This window comes from Dermacentor variabilis, unplaced genomic scaffold (assembly GCF_050947875.1).
Source record: "Dermacentor variabilis isolate Ectoservices unplaced genomic scaffold, ASM5094787v1 scaffold_19, whole genome shotgun sequence".
NCBI lineage: Eukaryota > Metazoa > Arthropoda > Arachnida > Ixodida > Ixodidae > Dermacentor > Dermacentor variabilis.
Window position 1 is genome coordinate 3,769,373 of NW_027460357.1, and position 6,850 is coordinate 3,776,222.

A 6,850-nucleotide genomic window follows, 5' to 3' on the forward strand; every position below is an offset into this window, starting at 1 on the left:
GCGGTGTTGTTAAATCACAAGTTTGCAGATTCAGCAGTGATTACAATAAGCTGAACATTTATTGTTTAGGGATGTCACAATTTCCAGAGACGGAGGCATCTCTGCACCACAAAGGAGACTGCGGCACTATGCAGCCTGAACAGCACGACAAAGCATCTGATCTGCCTGCTTTGACAACGTACGTACAAAACAGTCACAGCCATTTATGCGTTCTAGGTTCTGTTCGTGTATTTAGTACCTGCCAACTTTCCCGATTAGTTTCTGCTTTTCCAAGTGTGCTGTTTGTGTACAGCGTGTCAAGGTAAATAATGGTTAATAATGTATGCATAGAAAAATGTGGGCGCTGAGAGCGCTTGGGCGCTTATACTCTTGCGCTGAGAGAAAGCTTTAGGAAAGTGCGTGCTGTCTTTCGAACACAGGATTTCTGTCTAGAATTTTTGCTAAATACGAAGTGCAGAGGCTGGCAGGTTTGTCAAACAATGTTCAACACTTTTGCTTTAGATTTTAATGTAGCCAGTTCATTATCTGTCCCTAGTATAGCATAGCGTCAAGCTTGAAGCTGATCTCTGATGTCACGTCAGTTGCAGGATATAATAATGTGGTATCACGAACTGCTTGTTACGCATGTCAGTCAACATAGTGCAGTGGTCACAGGTGCGAGTATAACCAAAAGCTGGGCATTCTTTGCCCTTCTGCACATGATGTGGGATAGAGCTTGAACTATCCTATAGTGGCACCATCTCCCTCACCTTCTCTTCCTCATTATTCTGTTAACTTGCACTAAAATGCACAACTTCTAGAGGCTTAATTATGGGGTTGTCTGCTGAACTTGGCTGATGTGAATTTCAGTAGTCTGGGGTACCCTCAAAGCCATGCTGTACTTTGCATGCATTTTAATATGGTCAATTTGAAATATGTGATTGGCTGTGGCATTCTCAGAGAAACAAGGCCTCTTGTGAATAATGCATACGTGCATTATTCGCATTTTCTAATACTCTTTCAAGAAGCAGCCTGTAGGCTGCTCCCCGAAGAAGTGACCACCTTTGCTTACTCTACGTGGCAGTCTGGTCCAGTTTACTTAACCTGTCTGCCATCTATGCACGAGGAGGACAGAAGCGAAAAAAAGGGACCTTCGATTAATGTTTTTGCACAGATGGCTCATACATTGCACTTTTCTTATCTTGCAGGCTTTGTTAACTCAAAGCTTTCTATGGGCGAATATCAGTATTTCATTACTATTTATACCTAATAAGAATTACTTTGTTCATAGTGTCACTTTTTATATTATACTCTTGTGAGAATAAGCTCACTTGTTTTAATGCTCACGGCGGCCGCATTTCGATGGGGGCGAAATGCAAAAACACCCGTGTGCTTAGATTTAGGTGCACGTTAAAGAACCCCAGGTGGTCAAAATTTCCGGAGTCCTCCACTACGGCGTGCCTCATAATCAGAAAGTGGTTTTGGAACGTAAAACCCCAAATATTATTATTATTATTGTTTTAATGCACATGTGGCTGGGCCTGCAGAAAGAGTGTAAGCAGACTACTGTGTTGCTGATCAGTGCTAGTGCTGATCTCTACGTCTGAGTTGGCCTCACAACGTCCAGGCACCACTGTGCTTTGCTTCTTTGACAAGGTAATATGATATAGACAACTTGCACCTCAGTATCAGTTTTGAGAAATATGCTAAGACACAAGAGTTGGCCTTGGTGATAAATACACTTGTGTTCTCTTTTTAAAGCGTTCTTCTTGCAGTGTTCCTCATGCACATGTTTTCAGAAGATGCTTAAATGCAAACCGCCATGGAACTTGTTTATGCCCTAAAGTAGCACTCTTTCACCAAAAAAAAGCCTTATTTAATGCACAATTCATGACAAAGGTGAGGAAGTGACAGGACATAAGTCTAACAACCATCCAGTTTTACTGCTTGCACAGCACTATAAAGCGAGAGGTGAAAGGGCAAGAACAGATAAATCGAAAATGCATGTTGCTCACACAACTGCGAAAAGGACACGTGGCATGGCTACTATGACGCTTGTTTTACAATGATAAATAATCAGTCTTGCTGTCTGATATTCCACTGGAGGTGGAGCCAACTTGCAGATTTCCTGTCACACATATAAGGAAATCTTAACGAATTTCGCCAGCACTATGGTCCTTATACATTGCCACAGTTGCACAGTTTTCAAACAAAATAATGCAAGTGAGCTTTGCACTACCAAGTGACCACAAAATGACCTGAGCATTCAGTTAACATGGTTGCAAATCCAGTCATTTATACATTGGCCTGTTTTGCCGACGTCTACTGCACGACAGTGGTATTTAATATCCATCAACACCCCTGTGCTCTACGTGCTCTTTCTTGCATCCTTTTTTTTCACAGGTAGTGGAAGATTACTTGATTCCAGAACAATTTGGTTTGTTCTACACATGATAGTGAACTTGCCAGTCTTATAATAAACACGGGATTGGGTAGAAAGATGTGGTATTTCTTATGGTGCCCTGGTGCGTTCAGCTTGTGCAGATGCTTCAAGCTTGTATTGACAAAAATTGGGATGAAGCCATAGGAGGAGAGTTGTAAAAGTGTAACAAAAGCCTCCTGATAGATATGCTGAGTTGTGCTGCTGTGGACACTTATTTGTTATCCCTACTGGGTAACACTGTTAGGGTTATGGATGCTTTGACACTGTAGGGCCTACAAGATGGCTAGCATTACAGAACACAATAAAACGACTAGGGATGCGTGTCGTGCTATGCTATCATAATTGGCGCACAAAGTGACCACCTTTGCTTACACTATGTGGTAATCTGGCCCAGTTCACTTAACCCAACTGCCATCTATGCATGAGGAGGAGAAGGGACTAAAAAAATGAAGGGACCTTCGATTAATGTTCTTGTACAGATGGCCCACACATTGCATTTTTCTTATCTTGCAGGCTTTGTTACTTAAAGCTTTCTATGGGCGAATATCAGCATTTCATTCTTATTTATACCTAATAAGTATTGCTTTGTTCACAGTGTCACTTTTTATATTTACCGTATTTACTCACATAATGATCGCACTAACGTAATGATCGCAGCCCTGAATTTTGTCGTCGAAATTCGATTTTTTTTATTTCCCAGTTGATCACACTCCGAACTTGCCGTAGCGATCTGTCATGTGCCAAGTCTAGCTATTAATGATAGCGCTTACCATCTGTCGGATGCTACGCGAACAACTCTTCAAGACAAACCAAGCAGTCTGCACGCACCAAACATTCTTAAGCAGATGCCCGATTTCATTCCTTTCATCACTTTCCGCACGTCCATGACAAAAAAGCTACAACCAAAATTGCCTTCATTATGTGTAGGCTTTGTAATGGTTGTGGTCAAGAACAACAAAAAAGGTACCTTTCGATTCTTCTCATCTGCACTCGTGGGCACGCAACAAATCTTGTAACACTTGTAACACAGCTAAGATATTCGCCCACCCTTAGCGGAAACGTGCTGTATTAGGATAGTAGTGAAGACAGATGCCGCAGTTTCTGCAGCATGCCCGCCGTGTCTTTCTACGTCACTGGCAGCTAAGCGCGCCCATCTGTTTCTGCCCCCTCATAGTGGACATGGCTACGTTATTGCCACAAACTTACTGATATTAATGATATTATTCATTAAGGATACGGAAGAAACTTTCAATGCATGTAATGTACTCGCGAGAAAAAAAATCGCGTTCGGCGCATTTGGTGTGTTCAGCTTGCTGCGCCGGCCGCCATTTTTGTTTTGGTGTCCCGCACTACACTCAGTGGCAGCCACCTATTTGTTGACCTGTTGCCATGCCGCAGCAAACGCGGGATAAAAAAAATTCTTTTTGCAGGAAATTTAACCGGCGTAATGATCTGAATAACATCTGAATTTTCGACCATTTTTTACAAAAAAGTGCGATCATTATGCGGGTAAATACAGTACTCTTGTGACACCAAGCTCACTTGTTTTAATGCAGGTGTGGCTGGGCCTGCAGAAAAGCTGTAAGCAGACTGCAGTGTTGCTGATCAGTGCTGATCTCCACGTCCGAGTTGGTCCCACAACCTCCAGGCACCACGGTGCTTTCACAAGGTAATATGATATGGACACCTTGCACCTCAGTATCAGTTTTGAGTTTGACTTTTGATAAATATTTAAGAAGACACAAGGGTTGGCCTTGGTGATAAATACACTCGTGTTCTTTTTTTAAAGTGCTCTTTCTGCAGTGTTCCTCATGTACATGTTTTCAGAGGATGCTTACACTCCTTAAATGCAAACTGCAATGGAGCTTGTTTAGGCCTTAAACTAGAACTCTTTCACAAAAACTATCATTTAGTTGCTATAGTAGTATTAAAGGTGAATTAATCTTTCCTATAAACAATTCTGCAGTGGCATCTATGCAGTGTTTTCCGTCTGCATATTCCGCAGTGCGGTAGCAAAGAGCTGTGCTATCTGTGTATTCACTTGCATGAGCTTGTTATACTTGTTCATTTAATGTAAAATACTTGTGGAAAAGTATTAGACTATTTCTGTGGTCTTGTATTGCAATTCTGCAGCCATTTATATTGTTTGTAAAACACGAACATTTAACAGAGACAGGAACAAGACAATGCGAGGATGAGCACTTGCTTTCAACTGCTGTGGTTAATGTTGAAATATCACTATACATAGGTAGAAAACTCATAAGCCTCCGTGTTCTCTTTTTCCTGTTTCTCTGTGAGATTTTCACGCTTTACACACAATATCATGCAAGAACCAGCCCATTCAGTTATGCAGTGGAGCCACCTATTGTGCATGTTAGTTCCAATGGCTTGTTAGAATCTAGCAGGGCCGGCTGCTTTGTTTAGATTTTTTTGCAGAGGCATACGAGCACTTTGTGTCAAAAACGCCGAGCACTGTGGATACAGAGGCAAGGAGGCTGAAGGACCTGAACAAGCACCTGGCCACTATGCTTCGGGATGCAAAATAAAGATGGTTTGTGTTAATTGTGTGCCCTAAAAAGTGTCCTCTTTGTCTCCGAGCTGGCACATCGGCCGACTCATGTGATAGAAATTAACTCGCTGTAATGTTGGCAGTACATGTTACTGTGTGGAACTTCACCAAAAATATTGCATGAACAAAAGAACTCATTCAACACAAATGAGAACACCTGTAGAATGCAGCTAAACAAGAATAGTCTCATTTTCCATAGCTGAACGAGAACATTTTCATGTAGCATACACATACGAGAACGATATCGTTGAGCATAGACGTGCGAGAACTATCTCGTCAAGCAAAGCTATGCGAGAATAATCTCGTTTAATGTACCCATACGAGAACGATCTCGTTCAGTGACGATGTCCTCTCGTACACATGTGACATACGACATCGTTGAGTCTACGGAGCAATAATAGCGTAGAGAAGTTCTCGTAAAATTCTCATACAATTTTTTTCAATAGGGTCAGCACACGCGCATCGATTTGTGGTAAACCACTTGTTAAGCATGCACATGTATCTTTTGGTAGACGCGGACGTTGTTTTCTGCCAAACCACAAGTTAAGCATGCAGGTGATGCTATTGGCAGAGCGCGCATGTCGATTTCTACCAAACCACGTGCTAAGCACGCCCTTGCTGCTCTTTTCAGCACACGCGCATGGATTTGTGGTAAACAGCTTGTTAAGCATGCACATGCATCTTTCGGTAAACGCGCACGTTTTCTGCCAAACCACAAGCTAAGCATGCACATGCTGCTTTTTGTAGAGCGCACACGTGGATTTCTGCCAAACGTCGTGCCAAGCATGCCCATGCTGCTCTTTGCAGCACACGCGCATCGATTTGTGGTAAACAACTTGTTAAGCATGCCCATGCATCTTTTGGTAGACACGGACGTTGTTTTCTGCCAAACCACCCCTTAAGCATGCACATGCTGCTTTTGGCAGAGCGCGCACGTGGATTTCTGCCAAACGACGTGCCAAGCACGCCCATGCTGCTCTTTTCTGCACACGCGCATGGATTTGTGGTAAACAACTTGTTAAGCATGCACACGCATCTTTCGGTAGACGCGGACGTTGTTTTCTGCCAAGCCACAAGTTAGCATGCACATGCTGCTTTTGGCATAGCGCGCGCGTTGATTTCTACCAAACCACGTGCTAAGCCCGCCCATGCTGCTCTTTTCAGCACACGCGCATCGATTTGTGGTAAACAACTTGTTAAGCATGCACATGCATCTTTTGAAAGACACGGAAGTTGTTTTCTGCCAAACCACAAGATAAGCATGCACATGCTGCTTTTGGCAGAGCGCGCACGTGGATTTCTGCCAAACGACGTGCTAAGCACGCCCATGCTGCTCCTTTCAGCACACTTGCTTCGATTTGTGCCAAACCACTTGTTACGCATGCACATGCATCTTTCAGTAGACGCGCCCGTTGTTTTCTGCCAATCCAAATGTTAGGCATGCATATGCTGCTTTTGGCAAAGCGCGCATGTGGATTTCTACCAAACCACGTGCTAAGCACGCCCTTGCTGCTCTTTTTAGCACACGCTCATGGATTTGTGGTAAACAACTTGTTAACCATGCACATGCATCTTTCTGTAGACGCGGACGTTGTTTTCAGCCAAACCACAAGCTAAGCATGCAGATGCAGCTTTTGGCAGAGCGCGCACGTGGATTTCTACCAAACGACGTGCTAAGAACGCCCACGCTGCACACGCATCGATTCAGCACTTTTCAGCACACGCGCATCGATTTGTGCCAAACCACTTGTTAAGCTTGCACATGCATCTTTTGATAGACACGGACGTTGTTTTCTGGCTAACCCCAAGTTATGCACGCACATGCTGCTTTTGGCAGAGCGCGCATGTGGTTTTCTACC

The 6,850-nt window shown here is 43.4% G+C and overlaps 1 long non-coding RNA gene across 1 annotated transcript; it reads left to right on the forward strand.

The window, feature by feature from the left end:
* Window positions 1-1,566: 1,566 nt before the first annotated feature.
* Window positions 1,567-5,045, forward strand: LOC142568475 (uncharacterized). Its single transcript, XR_012825437.1, has 3 exons — window positions 1,567-1,635; window positions 3,979-4,091; window positions 4,859-5,045. It is a non-coding gene; the product is annotated as an uncharacterized LOC142568475 (long non-coding RNA).
* The last annotated feature ends 1,805 nt before the right edge of the window (window positions 5,046-6,850 follow it).